The sequence below is a fragment of the Mobula birostris genome, chromosome 13, assembly GCF_030028105.1.
Source record: "Mobula birostris isolate sMobBir1 chromosome 13, sMobBir1.hap1, whole genome shotgun sequence".
NCBI classification, from domain to species: Eukaryota; Metazoa; Chordata; class Chondrichthyes; order Myliobatiformes; family Myliobatidae; genus Mobula; species Mobula birostris.
Window position 1 is genome coordinate 79,650,178 of NC_092382.1, and position 21,972 is coordinate 79,672,149.

General features: G+C 44.4%; 1 non-coding gene across 1 annotated transcript; it reads right to left on the minus strand.

Moving 5' to 3' along the window:
- Positions 1 to 779: 779 nt before the first annotated feature.
- Positions 780 to 861, minus strand: trnas-uga (transfer RNA serine (anticodon UGA)). Its single transcript has one exon. It is a non-coding gene; the product is annotated as a tRNA-Ser (tRNA).
- Positions 862 to 21,972: the final 21,111 nt, after the last annotated feature.

Genomic DNA, 21,972 nt, shown 5'->3' on the forward strand with positions numbered 1-21,972 from the left:
AAGCGGGGGAGTTTGAAAGGCAGTGAAAGAGAGTGAGTTACACGGCAGTTTATCAATTTAATGTTCACTTTGGGCCATCGTTTTCCTCATAGTGTTTTCTTGACCATCAGAATATTTCACCCCAGTGAGAAAACGAAATGTTACTTTCCATCCCTTCATTTAAACTCGGAAGCTAGAGGGCTCGTAGGAATTGTCACCGTTCGGACGGAGGAAGGAAAATGGTTCATGCGTTTACACATGATCCTCCAACAGAGGGAGCAAGAGAGGGCGCTACGTTATACTCATTGATGCTACTTCTCCCAGTTTCTTCAATTATGAAGATAATTAACATTAAATTGGTGCCATTAATTCTAAAATTTCCAGAGTTACTGTTGATTTGGATGCAGGAATTCTGCTCAGTGCGATAAATCGTCCCCAGTCTAGCTGAAGGAAGTAGACTGGTGAACGAAGTGGGGCGCTCTGTATCCATATAGCTGTAGAACTCGCCGACATCAATCGCTCTGTTTCTACCCGAAATCTATTGTTAGATACTCGTTTGCAAAATAACAATGCGTCGCTAAGTAAACTCCGCGAGAAAGGGTTGTTTAAGCTTCCTCGCCGAGATTGATCAGAGTCGGAGTGAAAATGAACTCTTGGCACTGAGAATGGAAGAGTATTGAAGAGTGTAAGAATCTTAACATTTGCCGCCTGGATTTGGCAGAGAATGTAGCGTTCAGACAGCAGCCAGGGAGTTATTGACAGGCAGGTGGAGTTCTGGTCCCTCGTGCCTGTAGAGTGAGCGCTGCGAGCAGGGCTCGAACCTGCGCGGAGAATCCCCATTGGATTTCAAGTCCAACGCCTTAACCACTTGGCCATCGCAGCTCCATCAATGTTAATCACTCACCGTAGCACTGCACCTGAAGTGATTTATTGTCAGTGATGGAAATGATAAATCGTCATTCCAATACAAATAGTATGATTGGACAATGTGGGAATTTGTTTCAGGATAGGTAGGTCAGAACGTGAGTGTAGATATATAACATTGGCGTCAGTATCGTCAATGAAGGAGATTTCCACTGCTGGGGATAAAGGTCAGGATTAGAATCAGGGTTATAATGACGGATATATGTTTTTTTTTGTTTTATGGCAGCTGTACTGTGTAACACATATAGAATAATAATATAAGATCCATAGGTCCATAAAACAAAGGAACAGGAACAGGAATTCGCCACATCGAGTCTGTTTCGCCATTGTAGCAGAGCTGATTTATGATCCCCTCAACCCCATTCCACTGGACATGGACATTGACGTCCTTAACAAACAAGAAATTATCAACCTTGGCTTCAAACACACCCAATGACTTGGCTTCCATAGCCGTCTGTGACATCTAATTCCTCAAATGCAGCACCCTTTGGATAAATTTATTCTACTTCATCCCTGTTCTAAACTATCATCTTTCTATTCCGATTAGTCCACACTTGGAGTACTGTGTCCAGTTCTGGTCACCTCACTGTAGGAAAGATGTGGAAGCATTGGAAAGGGTACAGGGGAGATCTATCAGGATGCTGCCCGGTTTATAGAGTATGCATTATGATCAGAGATTAAGGGAGCTAGGGCTTTATCTTTGGAGAGAAGGAGGGTGAGAGGAGACATGATAGAGGTGTACAAGATAATAAGAGGAATAGATAGAGTGGATAGCCAGCGCCTCTTCCCCAGGGCACCACTGCTCAATACAAGAGGACATGGCTTGAAGGTAAGGGGTGGGAAGTTCAAGGGGGATATTAGAGGAAGGTTTTTTACTGAGAGAGTGGTTGGTGCGTGGAATGCACTGCCTGAGTCAGTGGTGGAGGCAGATACACTAGTGAAGTTTAAGAGACTACTAGACAGGTATATGGGGGAATCAAAGGTGGGGGCTTATATGGGAGGCAGGGTTTGACGGTCGGCACAACATTGTGGGCCGAATGGCCTGTACTGTGCTGTACTGTTCTATGTTCTATGTTCTATTCTGCGGCCCCGTTCTCTAATCCTAGACTACCCCACTATTGGAAACACCCTCCGTACTTCTACTCTAAGTAGGCGTTTCAATATTCGATAGATTTCAATGAGATGCCCCTGCAGTGAGCACAGGCACGGAACTATCAATCTCCCCTCGTTTGAACCCGATAACCCATGCGTTCCCGTGTCATTCCCGTGAGCCTCCTCTGGACTCTCCGAGTGTCTTCTGACCAACGTCTTATATCTGTCAACATTGCATTGTTGCTTTTATATTCTACTCTTGAACTGAATGTTAAAATTGCATGTTAAAATTCCTTTACCTATGACTAAGCCTAGAAGTAGGCAAGTAGAGAATACTGCGCAAGGTCTCTTTGTATCTCTGGTTTCTGAAAACTATCCTCTTTTAGAGATGTTTGTTATCTTTTTTTTTCCAAGGAGCATCACCGTACTACACGATGATCTATTTGACAAATCTTCGCCCATTTTCCTCAACTGTTCCTTGAACCTTGGAATACGTTGAAGTCAGGCTACCCAGTCAGTATATTATTTCCTTTTCTTAGCTTCCTTCGCTTCTTTCAGAGTGCAGTGACAATTGCAATTTTTCAGTCATCAGGAACCATTCCGGAATGTGGTGATACTTAAAGGAGTACTACTAATGCCTCCAGAATCTCTTCAGCTACCTCTTTCAGAACCCTGGGGTGTAGTCCTCAGGTCCAGGTGACATGTATCTTCAGTACTATTAGCTTCACCAGCACCTTCTCCGTTGTCTTAACATCTACTCTCACTTATGTCCTCTCCTACACGTTTATTGGTGCCATTATGCTGCTATCTTCCACAGCGCAGACTGACGCAAAATATTCATTCAGTTAGCCCATCTTTTAATTTTCGTCCATTACTACTTCTCCCGCCTCATTTTCCAGCTTTCTGATATTCACTCCCGCCTCCCGTTTATTCATATGTCTGAAAAAATGGTATTTTCATCTCTATTATTTTCCACTTAATCTTTCCTGTCATCAATCTTTAATTCCTTTTCATTGGTTTTTGAAAGTGTCTGAAACCTTCAGCTTCCCACTAATGCTTGCTGTATTATGAGCACCGACTTTTGCCTTTATGCTAACTTTACTTTCCATTTTCGGCCACGGTTGCCTCATCCTCCCCTTCGAATATTTATTCTTATTTGGGATGTATCTATCCTGCACTTTCCCAATTGCCCCCAGGAACACCAGTCATTGTGGATCTGCCGTTATCCCTGCTCCAATCCACTTGGCCATCTCCAGACTTCGGGCGCTGTTCTTTTCTGCGAGTGAAAGCGGCGAGGGCAGGTATCGTCAGTGATTTTATTTTTGCGAGTGACGTGATCGGGGACTGTAATTTTCGCTACGTTTTTTGCTGCAGAAGAGGAGGGTCTGCGAGGTTTATTTTATTTTACTTTTTTCGGGCCGGGGTTGATGTCTGCCCTTACATGTACACCCATTGTCTCTCTGTATTTAATAGCTATCTGGAGTAGAGAGATCTCAGAGTTGTATTGTACATGCAGATTTTGACAATGACATTAACCTTGTGAACCTTTTTGTTTTCCTCTCTCCTGCCTCTGCAGTTCTACTTACTGCACGTAATTCTCATATGTGTGATTTTAGCTTCTCGCTCTCAAACTACAGCGTGAATTCGATCATATCATGAGCATTCCTGTATCTTAAACTTCCCAGACAAATCACAACACAACACAACACAACACGCAATTCACAATTGCTTTTTTTTCTAATGGACTCAACCAAAGCGTGTTCGAAGAAGCCATCTAGTAGGCTTTGCCCAAATTCCCTCTCTGGGGATCCAGCGCCAACTGGACTTTCCCAAATTATCTTCATATTGAAATACTACAATGACCATCGCAATACTGTCGTTTTCACATGCCTGTGTATCTCCCGTTGTTATTTGTACTCACAGTCCACTGCTGGAGGCCTGAATGTAACTCCCTTCCTCTGAACCTATGATACCTCTCTCTAAGAACTTGATTTATTTTCTATATATCACTATAAGTTACAATACAATAAATTAAATAGATATTTAAAACTGAATCTTTAGTGTTAATGTGTTGCGACATGTCTGAGGAGTTTGGTTTGGTGTAGGTCCTGAATGATGCACGCAGCCTTCTCTTGGCATCATACTCTGAGCATCATATCCGCGATGGTGGCGAGGCGTGTGCCCGTGATTGAAGTGACTACGGCTACAGCACTCAGCAGCCTCTTTCGATGCTTTACATTAGATACCCGCCCCACACCAGCCTGTGAAGCAACCACTCATAAAGCTCTCCACATAGGTCCATAGAAATTAATTGAATAACTTGCCGGCTCTAAATCTAGTCAATGAGTACTTATCGCGACTGTTCCGTGACTATGTTAACATCTTGGAACCAGTATGGATCCTTTGGGATGTTGAGGCACAGGAACCTGAAGATGTTCACACTTCTGAACCCTCAATAAGGATTGGTGTTTGTTCATCTGACGTATTTTCCTGGAGTGCACAATCAATTCCTTTGTCTTACTGACATTGATTGCAAAATTGTTGCTGCGATTCCACCCAACCAGCATATCTATCTGGTGCTTGTACGCCTACCGGCTCCATCACGCGCAACATCCTGGAAGAAATAGAATGAAAACCGCGAACGTGTAAAGCAGGAATATAGCTTACGTCACCGGCATGGTAAGGACTCGCCGTCGTCGTTGTGGCTATCCCTCGAGATCAGGATGATGGTTTTCGTTCCGTACAGAGCGAGACGCCTGTGCGTGTATTTGTATAACGTGTACTTGATGTTGCACTCCAAGAAGCACACGATACTTCACAAATCAACCAACTGATTCCAGTGGCATGGAAACCACAACGACTGGAGCTGATAGATTTGTTGCAGCCTTCATCCGCCTTCACAGCCGTTGAGTTCGAAGTAACTTCTTCCCTCGTTCCACCGTTGAGTTCTTGGTTGGATTGTACTTTGTCAGGGACCTCACCCTCGACCTTACCGCCATGGGTGACCCTACCAGGAGCATAGCTCCAGACGGCATTGCTCTCGGGATCACAAGACCACAAAAGCTTCTCCACTGCGACAAGGTGACAATCCACGGAGAAGTAATGGCTTGCACTCAGTGTAGGAATTGAGAAGATATATACTTTGATATTAGTTGAATGTATAAAATGTTAAATCTTCTAAATTGCTTCTGATGTTCCTCATGTTCGACATCATTACCGTGAAGGGGGCGTGCTGGAATCATGATATTTCAAGGGCAATTTGTGTTTACTATATGCAATTGGAAAGATGTACCGATGTGATGTCAAAGCAGAGCGAAGCTAGGCTGAAACAAAATTAAAACTTATTTACATTGTGGGCTTGCATTCATGCTGAAACCAGAAAGCTTCCGCCAGACAGAACAAGGACAGCAAATTTCCTAGTAACACGCTGGTACAGCAGGCAAGCTGGAACATTAATTACAGGGAAAACACCGAACAAGGGGGAAAGGGAATGGGTGTCGGGATCGGCTGCCATTGCATTGTCGCTCCAAAGGTGGAGGTAATGGACAATTAGAGAATGGATCGACGTGTTCTCAGTATTGGATCTGGGATCTGGGATCTGATACCGAATCTGGGCCGTACCCTTCAAATATCTGGACCTGCATCTCGGTTTATTTTTTTTTTTTTTTGCACTACCTTACTTTCTATTTTTCTACTTTCTATTTAAGATTTATAATTTAAATTTTTAATATTTACTATCGATTTGTAATCCAGGAAACGGGAAGTGCAGAATCAAATATCGCTGTGAGGATTCTATGTTCTAGTATCAATTGTTCGGCGACAATGAAGTATAAAGTATAAAGTAAAATATTGTATACCTGGGTAATTTAATGTGCGAGGTAAAATACAGTTTACAGAATGAAAATTACCAAACAATTTAACAGGAAATGAGACTATTTTACCGGAAGAAAGGGAAAGCAGATCTGTTAGAAACAAAGGTATTGCTTAAAAACAGAAACGTTTTCGCGGAGTTTAATTTATTAAATTGCTCGCAAAGCAGTTGTGAGTTTATTTCCATGATTGGAAATTTATTCGACGCTTTCATCTGAGAAGAAGAGTTTTCTAAAACATTTCAAAACTAAATTAGCGGGGGAGAGCAGAAGAACTTTCAACTGCTCTCTGAATTTTGCCTGGGTCACTCCGTAAATAAAAGTATTTGTGCAACTGCTGAAATTCTGAATAACAGAACCCCAAAACTGTGCCTGATAAAGCCGAATGGACATTTCCAGATCTGTGTAGAGGCATCGCATGAGAATGAAGACCAGAGTGCCTGTCGCCCAACACAGAAGCAAGCTCGCCGCCAGGCTGAAGAGCAGAATGATGGATTGTCTCCGACTCCCCATCTCCGGATCTCGCTGTTTCCCATAATTTCCCCGTCCCTTCAGCTCCCTGCGGACTCTGCTCGCCGCCAGTATCTGTCCGACGGTCAGAGCATTGCGGGTCAAAATGAGGAAGAAAGGAAGTAGCGGATTCAACAGACGGTCCACCCAATAAAACCCCTCAAACGATGGCGAGAAAGGAAGTAGGGGTTTACTGAAACAGACCCAGTTACCCCTCACCAACAACGATATTCTTTCCATATACATGAAATAAAATGGTATGTTTTAAAAAAAATAAACTTGTAGATACTGCGCCAATCACCACACCCGCAATTTTGGGGATGCAGTATTTTGTTTTTAAATTAACCGAACAAATGGCCACAAAGCGGTCGAAAGTGAAAGCGACAGTAAACCACACGGAACAATCAACGGCCACGTGACACATGACGTAGTGGACAAGGCAGTACGGAGCGTTGTCCAGGAATCTGTAAAATCCGTATGCTCGACCCATCTGGGAGAAAAGGACTTCAATAATCACCACCATTAGATCCGCCGCTGCCATCGCCACTAGGTAGCGCGTGACGCATTTGGAGAGACCGCAGTTTCCTCGGCAGAGAATGATGATTGCAACAAGGTTAACTACAGCGAAACAAAAAGAAAAGGACCAAAAATAAGAATAAATAAAATCAAACGCATTTTGCATAGAAATACAGCCATAATTTGTTCGCTTGAAGTAATACCATCTCTGCCGGACATTATCAGTGGAAGTGAAGGATGCCTGTGTTGATGCGGTGTGTTTGAAAACCTGACCGCAGAATAAAGCGCTTTACCGTAGTACATGATACATTATCTCCTCACGATCACGGATGCAGCAGCGATGAGTAGAGTCCAGGAATGTTAGAGCACAGAAACGCGTCGTTCGGCTCAATATCTCCATACCGACTGACATGGCCATCTGAGCTGGTACCGTATGTTCGCGTTTAGATCACATCTCTCTAAGCCGTTCACATTCGTCAAACTATCCAGGTGTATTTTAAATATTGTTAATGACCCTGTATCGCTCATTTCCTTTGTCAGGCTCTTCAATACACTGAGCAACCCTTGTGTGGGAAAACGTCGCTCGGAATCCAACTGTACTTCTGCTCTGATTTTAAATATACCCCCTTTCACTCACGATTACCCAACCCCACGGAGATGAATGACTGTATCCGTACATTATCACGGTTTTATGCACCTCCACCAATCACCTGCCTTAAGGAATAAAATGCCACTCGGCCGAACCTCTCCCTGTAACTCATGCCCTGGATTCCTGCAGCTTGTTTGTAAATACTGTCTGCTGTCCTTTCAGCGCACTCCTGCCATTCCGATAACAGGGCGACCAAAACTGTTCACACAACTCCAAGCAGAGAGGCAGTGTGATTGAAGTGCTCATCTCACTTCCTTTATGAAGGGTTTAGTTATTATTCGATTGCAAGGTCAGATTCTGAAACCAGGATCTTGCACCCCAGCAACCTTCCGTCTATTTTCTTTTACTGATTCATGGGCAAACCATTGCACTGAGTAGAATAGTTTTGCACGGTTTGAAAAGTGCACGGCGCTTCAATATGCATGTCGAACAATGACAAAACATAATACACCACACAAGTAACGCTGTTAGACAGTCACCTCTGACAGGGAGTGTGCCAAAGTAAACTGTTTTGACTGAACGGCGTTGGTGTATTATTTTTGACAGTGTTGTAACTTGAAACAATGACAAATACGTTGAAGCTCTAAAATGTTCTAACGTAAATGTGGTACGTTTAGTATTTAGCACATTTATGGATTATATTCAATAATAGTTAATTTCCCAGTATTTCATAATTATACTAACAAAGATTTTTAAAAATATATTTACAGAGTGACCTATTTCAGTTATGGCGCAGCTGCGTACACGAGCATGAGGGAACAGTGCTGACACCAAGAAACATAGATAAGAATTCGGTGACTGGAAAAAACTTGGGAATTGTTAAAGAAAAGGATAGAACATCGAGCGTCCTTTAATTGAGCAGTGTTGGAAGGGGAAAATAGAAGGGGAAAAGATGAGTTTACCTTCCAGAAAGAGGGAAGAGAAATTTTTAGTGGAAATTGGTATATTTCCAACTGGGCGCTCAACCGCTGGAAGTTGCGTGTGTGTTTGTGGAGCGACAAGTGTCTCTGGATCACAGCTGTGGCGGCGCATCGTTTATGCTGAAATGGAACCCTACCGCCCGGCTGCGTCATTGGATTTCCTGTCTTTAGACGAGTCTCTTTCGCCCTTCCATGACAAGCCGGCCTCGGTGACGAAGCACTCCACACGACTAAGTTGCTGTAAAGCCTCATTTGTTTCACAAATGTCCTTTAGGGAAGGAGAATATTGGCCTTTATCTGGATTTTATGTGGCTGTAGACACAAGAATCCTGTGGATTGTTACATTAATCCTCTGGTCGGGAAAATTAGAGAAGCGCTAATAATATCAGAATTGCTTGTGATGCTCACTTCCCGTGAACCCGAACAAGCAGAGGGAACATAATTTCGCATATTGAAATCAAAGCTATTTACTGTGAGTTTAAGCGTTAATCTACTGCTCACGAGACAGGGTTGGAAGGAATGAGGTTCGCTAATGACAGGAGGTTTTGATAGACACGGATTATGTGTGTTGTATCTGTACAGTTCGACGTCTCAACGCCACAAATGAGAGGATTACATCAGTTCCAGTGACAAGTCTGTATGACCCAGGTTAAAATATTAACAGGGCAGGAGGCTGAGAGGAACGAGACGGCATTACAGGGATTTTTAATAAATACGATTAAAATCACATGAGCAGCAGCTCAGAGCAGCGTGAGGTCTCTGCTTCAGTATAAAGTAATCGAAAGGTACTTACCCGGGATACCGACAATTATAATCACTGTGTAACAGATGGTGCTCTCTGGAAGCATTGCTAATCCAAGGCTGTTAGTATTTACAATTCTGTTCGGAATGTTCCCAATTTCTAAATGTCATAAAAGTTGTAAATAACCAGTCAATAAAGTCAAACAGTTATAACAAAGCCCAGATAGCAAACTTATTTTGCGCCTAATGCGTAAAATTCTTCACCGGTCACACGTTGTTGCGAATCCTCCGCGTCTAAATGTTTCTGTCCTAACTGTAGCTGAAGTACATAATGGCGAACTTTTATAGAATAATCGGTTACCAATGATGAAAACAACTTGTACATTGACTGGTGCTAATTACTGCTAATTAGCAATTATTTCCCTACCTTAGCGAAGCGGAATGCCAATGGGGAAAGAACACGCCTTATTTCATTGAACTGAACTCAACACCAGTCTTGACGCCCCAAGAGACAGCTGACGCTGGGACTGCAATGACTGATTGTTGTCAAACTACTCTGTGTAATGATAGGACATTATCTGAGCATCGCTGGTGGCGACAATAGTCTGTAATCCTTTTGGTGAGTCCACCTCATCAGCGCTGATTCCACTCTGACATGAAGTCTCTGCCTTGTTATTTCTCTGTGATGACGCACCTTTAGTATGATTCACTTACTTTGCTCCGGTGATTTTTTTTCTGGTCATGATACATTAACGCTAATGGGTATTTTTTGGCGCAAACCCTCACTGTTTGCACTGTTACCGATTCAGTCGCAAACACAGATGTTGGCAAGTATGCGGTGCGAAATGAAAAGCAATGACCACAGCATTACAGACATTATCCGCTGCAGTAGCAGAGTCAGAGACAAATAGAAAGCATTGTATCAACACTAGGTTTAATGCAAATAAGTACCAGTAAGGATATTACAGAGTCACCAGGTGATTTTCGAAGTTAGATTTCAGAAAGAAATTGATTCAGGGAAAGAGTGCTTCTTAAGCAGTTACAGTTACGTTTGTAAGTGTGAACCTCTTATATATCTTATAACGAATATGTATAAAATTTCCTACTCGTTCTGTGGATTTTGAAACGGTAAAGTGACGGACAAAGCCGACGTTGAATCCACCTGAGGAACAGTTAGATTCTGAAATATTGTCAATTAGCTGTAGAAATACAATGGGCTGATACGACTGCCATTCACTGTCCTGGGGGTTAAGAGCACAACCATCAACACGTTTCTCCCAGGTGTGAATACGGGCATAATTTAATAAAATACTTTCTGCCAACTATAGATTCCATTCCGATTCTTCTCATGGTTAAACATAAAAAATGTCCGTGTCCTTGACATTACCTTCGCAGTGCCCTGCAGAAATGAATGCAGGACCGACAAATAGGGCTATACCATCACATAAAGCCATATGAAAAACCGCTATTAGCAGATACACACAGAAACACACACACACACACACACACACACACACACACACACACGCACATATACACACATACTCTCTCTCCCTCACACACAGACAGACAAATGCACACACACACATACAACACACACGCACGCACGCACAAATACACACATACTCTCTTTCCCTCACACACAGACAGATGCACACAACACACACACACACACACGCACGCACATATGCACACATACTCTCTTTCCCCCACACAGACAGACAGATGCACACAACACACACACACACACACACACGCACGCACAAATACACACATACTCTCTTTCCCTCACACACAGACAGACAGATGCACACCACACACACACACACACACACACACACAGGCAAATGAACGTCAGTACATTTATTAAATTCTTTGTCGATCTCCCAGTTCATGACTTTCTCTTCTCCGTCAGGAGGAGTCAGCACATCGATGAAGCGATCGAAGAAGCAGAAGCGACATTGAAACAGCTGCAAGACCATGTTGTAGAAACAAGAATTATTCACAGCAGAATGAAAGAAGAAGAACAGAAAATTGGGAGAACAGAGTCACAGGCCAGTTTGCCAGAGAGAGGAAAGGACTGAGCATGCAGTCGGTTTCAAGGTGAAAATGAAGAGGAGGTTAATATGCAGTTAACATAAAATGCGGAATTAGTGAGAGAGAACGACAGCAATGAGAGACAATCGACAAACCGGAGACATTCAGTCGGATAATATAAGAGTCTGGGTTTCATTCTCCACCTGCCTGTCGCCGGTAGAGTGTGGAGTGGTGGTTAATTCTGTACCCACCTGTCTCCGGTAGAATGTGACGGTGTGGGGATAATTTTATGGATATCAGTCCCTGGAACAGAATGAGAGCGTGGCGTACTTTAGTTCCCACTCTCTGGTTCATTGTGAGAGTGTGCATTTCATACTGTACATACATACCAGTCTCTGCTACAGTGTGAGAGTGTGGGCTTCAATTTGTATCTGTCAGTCTCTGTTACAGTGTGAGAGTGTGGGTTTCATTCTGTATTTGTCAGTCTCTGCTACAGTGTGAGAGTGTGGGTTTCAATTTGTATCTGTCAGTCTCTGTTACAGTATGGGAGTGTGGGCTTCATTCTGTATCTGTCAGTCTCTGCTACAGTGTGAGAGTGTGGGTGTCACGGTACGGTCCGTGGAGTCAGGACTCCGGGTCTTCCAGCTGTCCCGTTTTATTTGAGTTAATCATAGGCACCAGTTTCGCATCTTGAGGCTTGGAATATAAGTAGCCTTGGGGACGACTGTGGGTTGCTGCTTTGTCTTGTCAAGATCCCCTGGGAGCAATCTGTCGGTGGAAGGCTAGAGCGGCTATTTGCCGTCTTTAGGTCGCTTTGGGGAATCATCCCCTCATGGAGCCTTGCTGTCAGTAGTCGGAGCTGTCTTTGCGGGATGGATTCGGCTGTTCCCTGGGCCAGCTGAGTGGCCGTCAGTCACTGCAAGCTAGGTACGGATCCAGCTGTTTCCATAGCTATCCAAGGTTGCTGGCCGTAACTACTACTCGGAGCAACCCCGATGCAGAGATGGAACTGTCTGCCGTTCTTTGGTGTTTGACTCTTCTTGTCCTTGCCTCCGTGAGGTAAGTCAGGCCGTTCAGCCGTTGCCCTGCGGGGTATCTGTTTTGTCTTTGCCTCTGTTGGGTAAGTCCGGCAGTTTTCGTGTGGAGATGAATTTGAGTCCCGGCTTGTCTAAGTTCCAGCTCTGTGTCTATGTACTGTCCTGTCTCATGTTGGTGTCGTGTTAACGATGAGTCCCAGCTTTTCGAAGGTTAGTCCCTGCGCTGTGTTGATGTACAGTTCCCAGTTTGTTTCCGAGTACCTGTGTCCGAGTTATCAGCCTACGCATCTCAAGAGCCAAGACGCCAGCCTCAAGCCTCAAGAGCGAAGACCCCAGCCTCAAGAGCGAAGACCCCAGCCTCAAGCCTCAAAAGCCAAGTCCTTAGCCTCAAGCCTCAAGAGCCCAGTACCCAGCCTGTCTCCCAGCTCAAGCCTCAAGACCCCAGCCTGTCTCAAACTCAAGCCTCAAGACCCCAGCCTGTCTCAAACTCAAGCCTCAAGACCCCAGCCTGTCTCAAACTCAAGCCTCAAGACCCCAGCCTGTCTCAAACTCAAGCCTCAAGACCCCAGCCTGTCTCAAACTCAAGCCTCAAGACCCCAGTGGTCGATGTTTAGAGATCTCTTGCAGGATGTTAGAGATAAATTTATCCCGGTGAGGAAGATAAAGATTGGTAGGGTGAAGGAACCATGGGTGACAAGTGAGGTGGAAAATCTAGTCAGGTGGAAGAAGAAAGCATACATGAGGTTTTGGAAGCAAGGATCAGATGGGTCTATTGAGGAATATAGGGTAGCAAGAAAGGAGCTTAAGAAGGGCTGAGGAGAGCAAGAAGGGGGCATGAGAAGGCCTTGGTGAGTAGGGTAAAGGAAAACCCCAAGCCATTCTTCAATTATGAAAAGAACAAAAGGATTACAGGAGTAAAGGTAGGACCGATTAGAGATAAAGGTGGGAAGATGTATCTGGAGGCTGTGGAAGTGAGCGAAGTCTTCAATGAATACTTCTCTTCGGTATTCACCAATGAGAGGGAACTTGATGATGGTGAGGACAATATGAGTGAGGTTGATGTTCTGGAGCATGTTGATAATCAGGGAGAGAAGGTGTTGGTGTTGTTAAAATACATTAGGATGGATAAGTCTCCGGGGTCTGACGGAATATTTCCCAGGCTGTTCCATGAGGCGAGGGAAGAGATTGCTGAGCCTCTGGCTGGGATCTTTATGTCCTCGTTGCCCACGGGAATGATACCAGAGGACTGGAGGGAGGCGAATGTTGTCCCCTTGTTCAAAGAAGGGTTGCAGGGATAGTCCGGGTAATTATAGACCAGTGAGCCTTACGTCTGTGGTGGGAAAGCTGTTGGAAAAGATTATTAGAGGTAGGATCTATGGGCATTTAAAGAATCATGGTCTGATCAGGGACAGTCAGCATAGGTTTGTGAAGGGCTGGTCGTGTCTAACAAGTCTGATAGAGTTCTTTGAGGAGGGGACCAGGCATATAGATGAGGGTAGTGCAGTGGATGTGATCCACATGGATTTTACTAAGGCATTTGACAAGGTTCCATACGGTAGGCTTATTCAGAAAGTCAGAAGTCATGGGATCCAGGGAAGTTTGGCCAGGTGGATTCAGAATTGGCTTGTCTGCAGAAGGCAGAGGGTGGTGGTGGAGGGAGTACATTCAGACTGGAGGATTGTGACTAGTGGTGTCCCACAAGGATCTGTTCTGGGACCTCCAACTTTCGTGACTTTTATTAACGACCTGGATGTGGGGATGGAGGGGTGGGTTGGCAATTTTGCAGACGACACGAAGGTTGGTGTTGTTTCAGATAGTGTAGAGGATTGTAGAAGATTGCAGATAGACATTGATAGGATGCAGAAGTGGTCTGAGAAGTGGCAGATGGAGTTCAACCCGGAGAAAGGTGAGGTGGCACACTTTGTTTGCAATTTCAGCTAATTTCATATCATTTTGGATTCCCTATGCAGCTAATTCCCTGAAATGGCTAAAGGAAGATTACTATTACTTGGACAGATATTTGAGTTCACCGGTATATATACTACAGCAGTTTGGGTTCATGTTGCAGACTCTCAGTGTGTGCACCAATACTTGTATCTATACACTGACCCGGAGGAAATTCAGACAAGAGCTGAGGAATGGAATGAAGTATGTGTTTACGTTAAATGGCCATCTGTGTAGATAAAACCCACTCCAATTGCAATTCAGAGAAGACTTAGAATAAAACAGGTTTTTTTTTGCTGTTGGACTCCGGCCATATGATTTGCCAAGGGAAATCTCACATGCAAAAGAGAATGCTGTCCAAATTGCATGCTATCTTGGACAAAGTCTCCCATCCACTACATAATGTACTGGTTGGGCACAGGAGTACATTCAGTCAGAGACTCATTCCACCGAGATGCAACACAGAGCGTCATAGGAAGTCATTCCTGCCTGTGGCCGTCAAACTTTACAACTCCTCCCATGGAGTGTCAGACACCCTGAGCCAATAGGCTGGTCCTGGATTTATTTCCATCTGGCATAATTTACATATTTTTATTTAATTATTTATGTTTTCATATGGCTATATTTATACTCTATTCTTGGTCGGTGCAACTGTAACGAAACCCAATTTCCTTCGGGATCAATAAAGTATGTCTATCTATATATCTATCTAAAATGCATATTTTAATATTGATCAGGACACAATGTATTTTATATATTGTTAATGACATAAAACGTATTTATAGATTGTTACTGACAGAGAATCGTATAATTTGTGTTCCGTGTGTTATCTGAGTGTACTTGTCTGTGATGCTGCCACAAGTCAGTGTTTCTCTGTACCTGCACCTTCCCGTACTTGTGCACTTGGCAATAAATTCAACAGGACATGAGAAATCTCAATGAGATTTGATTAGTGATGATCATCTTGGCAGCTCGGTTGGTCGAATGTATGAGACAGTACACTGTTAAATGTAAAACCCTGAACAGTGTTGATGATCAGAGGGATCTTAGACTCCAAGTTCACCGCTCCCTGAAAGAGACTGCACAGATTGATCGGGTGGTTAAGAAGGCAAATGGCGTAGTTGTCTTTATTAGTTGAAGCACTGAGTTGAAAAGTCGGGAAGTTGTGTTGCGGCTGTTGCGAGCCTGCGGTCGGACTGTGACTGTGTCTTTAAGAGCGCCGGAGTGAGGAGGCGGGGCTATGACGTCAGTCACAGGCTGACAGCGCTAACTGTGGATTTAACCATAAGAGAGAGAGAGCGATCTGCAGACAGGCAGTCGGCCAGTCTATCTGTCTATCTATCTATCTATCTATCTATATATATATATATATATATATATAGAGAGAGAGAGAGAGAGAGAGTGTGTGAGACTGAGACTGAGACTGGAAAAGCTGATAGCTTCAGTTTGTCGCAGCTGAGGCTTGGAGGTCTCCTATGCCCACAAGAGTGGGTTGATCATCGGTACACGGAACCACAACGAATGTATGTGGCTATCACTTTGTATAATCCATAGGACTGAATTTTGGAATATCTTGGGGGACCGCTTGTGTTAACCCTTGCCTGGGTGTGTTGTATAGTAACCCCTGGAAGACGGTATTCCTGTGACTCGTCACTTTCGCAGATAACTCGTATGTGGACGGATTCAACGGATAAGAACTTCGACGACAGTTATTTTGATGTAACGGCCTTTTCTTTACGTTTCACCCTGGATTACAAATATCTCTCCCCCATCATTTATTCCGTGGATTACTGAATTTTCCTACTTTATTATCTCAAGACTCAAAGCTTTGTTCCCTCAGTCTCCCACCCGAGGCAGGGACTCCAGCTACCCACCACTCTGTGCAAAGAAATAAACTTGCCGTTTATAAGATTACGAGATGTATAGATAGAGTGGATAGACGATATATATTTTACTGGGGGTTGAAATGTTTCATACAGTTAAGGTGAGAGGAGATGTGAGCGGCAAGTTTGGCTGTTATATTTACACATATATACACACATAACACTGTTAACTTTCCTTTAGTTCGTTCAGTTACTATATAATAAGTAGATACTAATAAAGATAGTGGTTTTAACATCAAAACCAGACTCCAGCTGCTGGATCGTTTCTAAAACGTTACAGTTTGTAACACAGCTTTATAAAACTAGTTAGACCACATCTGGAGTATTTCACACAGTTCTGGTCGCCCCCACTCTCGGAAGGACGTCGGGGCTTTGGAGAGGGCACAGAGGAGGTTTACCAGGATACTGCCTGGATTAGAGGGCATGAGCCATAACGAGAGGTTGTTTTCTCCAGAGCGGCGCAGGCTGGTGTGACCTGTCCCATGATCCTCTCATATGCCTTTTGCCAATCACCTGTCCAGCTCTTGGCTCCATCCCTCCCCCTCCTGTCTTCTCCTATCATTTTGGATCTCCACCCCGCCCAACTTTCAAATCTCTTACTAACTCTTCCTTCAGTTTGTGCTGACGAAGGGTCTTGGCCTGAAACTTCGACTGTACGTTTTCCTAGAGATGCTGCCTGGCCTGCTGCGTTCACCAGCAACTTGGAATGTGTGTTGCTTGAATTTCAGCATCTGCAGAATTCCTCGTGTAGACGTTTATAAGATTACGAGAGGAATAGGCAGAGTTGACAGATGATATATTTTCCCTGGGGTTAAAGTGTCGAATATATTTAAGGTGAGTAGTTGGTAGCTGGAGTCCCCGCCTGGGTGGTAGACCCCATTGATCACGTGATCGCGTTTGCCCCTTAACCACAGCTGGACAGCATCTGCGCGTCTTTTCCAAGGCCCCGCCCTCCGGATGATGTAACACTCACTTCGCGCATGCTCACAGTGTCCGGGTGGGCGGTGTTTTCCTTTCCGCTCAGTGCTGAAGCCGATCGTCTGCGGGATCGGGTAGGGTGTCCTTGCAACCTGAGTGGGGATCACTTCTGCGGGCCGAAGATATCACTTTCCCATCGGTGAGTATTGAGACCGATCCCGAGCGGGGAGATCTGATGCTGGCCGTGAGTCCCGAACTGAGGGCCAATTACTCGTTTATTTTCGAGTTATCTGGGCTCGTCAGAAATGCGTAGACTTCACTTAATCTTCATTGAACAATCCAAACCAGGATCCCAAGCTGTCTATTTCCACAGAATTGAAATGGAAGTCCCGCCAACATGTCACGTGAGGCTGTGTGCCGCAGATCTGCCCCGCCCTCCGCTTTGTGACGCAAGGTCACGTGGTGTGTACTCAGACACCCTGAGCCAATAGGCTGGTCCTGGACTTATTTTCTACCTGGCATAGTTTGCATTTTGTTGTTTGTTTGTTTGTGGTTTTTGTATTGCTATACCTATAGTCTATTCTTGGTTGGTGTGGCTGTAACGAAACCCAATTTCCCTCGGGATCAATAAAGTATATCTATCTATCTATCTATCTATTATAGTATCCCCGGATGGGTGATGATGCTTCCTCCATATTGTGTTGGGAAATATGATGTTGGCCACTGAGTCCCGTTAACTTTCCCCAACTCACCTCGCTTCCTGAGGCTCCTCGCATTTGTCCTTGAGCTTTCTGGCTGTTGTGTCTTCTCTCTGAATGGGGTGGGTGAGAAAGGAGTATGTCCCAGGTTATGGGGATCTTTGATTTCACTGCCTGGTTTACCAAGGGACTGGGAAGTCCAGGGGGGAGAATGGTTTCTGTGATGTGCACACGGCCAAGTGGTTAAGCTGTTCACTAGCAATCTGAAGGTCGTGAGTTTGAGCCTCAGTTCAGGCAGCGTGTTGTGTCCGTGAGCAAGGCACTTAACCACACATTGCTCCTGCACGTTAGGAGCCCAGCGACGGTGGTTGGTGCAGTATGCACAAGACAAGATCTGTATCCAAAGGTCTCTGCAGTTCCTCGTAGACACGGGCAGAGTAGTTACCATGCAAAAGGGAGAAGTGTCCGGATGGGAAATTTTCTATGGTGTGTTGATAAAAATTTGATGAGGGTCAAAGTATATATGGCCAAGTTCCTGTTGTTTGTTCCAGCTTTGTTATTTTAGAATCTTTTGTACTATTCATTCAGTATCTGTGTACTGCTGGAGGACCATCATTGATTGTCCTTGATCCCTTCTCCCACCTGGTTCCACCTGCACATTCCTGCCCATCTTGTTCAACCTCTGTCCAGTCTGCTAACCCCACCTGCCCTGGTTCAGTGATATGCATCAACCATCTGGGTCAACCTCAGTCCACCCTGTGTCCCACCTCCTCAGTGTTATATATCAGCAATCTTTCTTCTAACCTTTGTCTTGATTGTGAAGTGTTCCTTTGCACATTAGGGCTTGATGAGTTACTCCCAGAATCAGTTTTTGTTAGCTGGAATGCCAGAGGGTCATCAGGTTCCAGTTCTGTTGTGCATTGGTGTGGGATTGCTAGTGTTTGAACTGTGACTGGCTGACACACTGCAGTATTTTACTGGCAGTAAAGAGTACTGGGAGAGTTGGTGCTTGGGCTATTATCCTGTGATCAGCTTTCCAGGCATATGGAACTGTCGGTGTTTTGGTTTTGACTTTGGTTAGTGCTTCTACAGGTGGGGCTGGATGGTCATCCTTCTGCAGTGAAGCAGAAATTTCGAGCAGCTGGACATTGGTTGTGGGGAAATCCTGGATTGCACTACCCAGTGTGAAATGTGGGGATGATGTGTGAGACTCTCAGGGTCAGTGAGTGGCAGGTTCAGCTGTGTGACTCTGTGAGGTTGGGTCCTGGGATATCACAGTTTTTGATCCAGGTAAAATGGACCTGGGGATCGAGCTGCTTGGGCTTATGAGGTGTTGAGTGAGTATTTCTGGTCTGGGATCAGATGCTTGTTTCTGGAGTTCCTTTGGAAGCAATGACTGCTAATCTGAGGAGAGGATGAGCTCCCATTCCATCCTCAAAGGGAGAGTCCATGGGTAAATGGGCTATTCCATGTTTACAACAGTAGAAATAGACCCGTGAATTTGGTGTTCAAACTGTGTTTGGAAATCCCACCCACACCGCCCCCCCCCACAACTCACCGTCACCTCTCTGTGACTCAGTGGAAATCAAGCAGAATCTCAAGTTGCTGAAGATCTGCACTAAAAGCAGAAAATGTTTGAAGTCATTCTGATAAAACGTTATTAACCTGAATTGTAAAGTTTGTTCCTCTCCCCACGGTTGTTCCTCACCAGCTGTGTGTTTCTGGAAATTCCAGTGTCTTTCTATTACATTCACCCTGGAATGGTTTATAATTCCTGAAATGAACCTGTTTTAACCTGGAAATGGAACTGGCTCGTTCTGTGACAGTAGAACAGTAAAGAAAGCACAACTTTTCCCTGTAAATTATCCTCGTACCAATCTGTCTGTTCTTCCTGGTAATGTGTTCAGTACAGTTGTTGCTAACGAGGTTTACAAGAATAATCTCAGGAATGATCAGCTTTATGTATGAGGAGCATTTGATGGTTCTGGACCTGTGCTCAATGGAGTTCAGAGGGACGGGGGGTGGGGGGGGGCGGTGGAGGAACATATGGTTAAGTAAACCTACTAAATGCTGAAAAGCCTGGATACAGTGGACATGGAGAGGATATTTCCATTTGATGGAGCGTCTGTGGTCTGACAGCAGTCTCAGAATAAAGATGCTTCCCTTTAAAACGGAGATGAGAAAAAAATTTGACCAAAAGATGTCTGATCTGTGGAATTTGTTGCCGCAGAGGTTGGTTGAGGCTGCCATTTGTGTATATTTATGACAGAGATTAATGTATTCATGATTACGAAGTAGCTTCAGGGTTACAGATGGAAGGCATGAATATAGTGTTGGAAAAAAAATCAGCCATGGTTGAGTGGTGGGGCAGACCAGATGGATCGAATCACCTAATTCTGTTCCTGTGTCTTATGTCTTACCATGACTGAATGATGGCTCCTTCTTATCCCATAGCATTTTGTGACATGTGAGGGACAATAAAAGATTGTTCACTGAGATCATTATATCTGCCTTCAACGTTTCATTTTCAGTGAGTTTTGTTCTTAGTAACATTAAGCAGAAATGTTTGCTTCTTTGTATTGTTAATGTGCTTCATTATCTTTCATGTTAAAGATAGACCTGCAGTGAGAGATTCATTGGAAGAAAAACCCCAACTGGAAGCAAACCACGACTGAAGACGAGGGAACAGCAACAAGTGAACCAGCCCGAGGATTGAGAGCATCAACTGGAGAGAACCCTTCTGACTTGGAGAATCCAGTGATTCGGTCAGGAGAAAGTTTGGTGAGTCTCATTTGCTCAAACACTGGTCCTTTAGACATTACATATTTGTACAAAGGATGGTAGGAAATAGTTGGAGTGAGACTGAATGTGCCCAGAAGAAGTTATGCCTCTGTCAGACCCAGTTGCAATCACTCCAGGTCTGGTAATGTGCTTCCAGCTGCCCAGCCCTTTAAAACCACTCCCATTCTGTGGAAGTGGAATCCAGATAAAGTCACTCAGAGACCATATCAGTACAAACTCTTTATTCCAAGCACCCGGGGCTTACTCAGTCTATGACTGTTCCCGCCCAATCCACTAACTGACGAACAATTTCCCTTACACCACAGATATATCCGTCCAGATACCCGCCACACAAGACAGGCTGGAGCCAAAGTTATTTACTACATGACAGCCCCTAAAGACAAATTACAAAATAGTCATAATGGCTTACACACACGGAACAGACTGAAGCTGTCCTATCTCTATGCATGAGTGCACAGGGAGATAAGCATCCTGAAACCCTAGCTAGTGACCCTCAAGAAGAAATATGGCTCAGCATGGCTCAGCACATCTGTTGATCATCAGCAGTTTCTTTCAGAAAAACAGGCTGCTATTGTTTAACAAAGTGTTAACCCTTTTACATACTTTATCATTCCCTCCTTTTGATTATTACTTGATCTACAAAGCAGTAATTTTTTACAGAGAAAGCAACAACGGTAATGATAACAATCATATGTACAACTATTCGGCCATAATGCAATATCATGCCCCACATATTACTGAACAGGCCTTCGAAGACCACCATTTCGACCCTTCGGTGAACCCGTGTAAATCCTGCCCTACTCTCTTGATGCTGTCAGTCTCCTTGGCAGTGTGCTCGGAGAGGGATGTAATGTTTGTAGAGTCATCAGGGATATAGGTGCAGCATTCTGTGTCAATAATTGCACTGGTTCCCCCTTTATCAGCCAGGATAAGATCTAAAGCCATACGATTCTGTGGGACTATTTGCCAGATTGCAATCATTTCAGTGGATATTTCTGTTACTTGGGCCTGTGTTTCTGTCAGGGCCCCTGCAGTATTGTGGCCAGTTCCTCAAGTGCTGTAGCCAAATTGACTATCTCTCTTGAATTCTTGGCTACTCCATAGGAGAGAAAAGCGATCATCCAAAATCGCTCAGTCTCAGCTTCTCCGCTGTTGGGCACCTGCAAGTATGGCCAGGATGCATGTTTCCCAGCATAGGAAGTTCTGTTTGGTGGGGGCCTGAGACACCATTCCTCAAAACACTGGCAGCCACAGTCATCTCTGACTGAACCACAGTTCCTCACCTCACTTCCCCGGGTGATATTTGAGAAAGCCCAGGCTGAGAGTTCCTCACTCTGGTTGAGCGGGATTACTAACATTGGAATCATAGTTTTACCATGCTGGGGAATTTCGGCACAAACCTAGCAGGCCCCTAGTTCTATCTGTTTGGCATAGGTGTGACAGAGCGACAGAA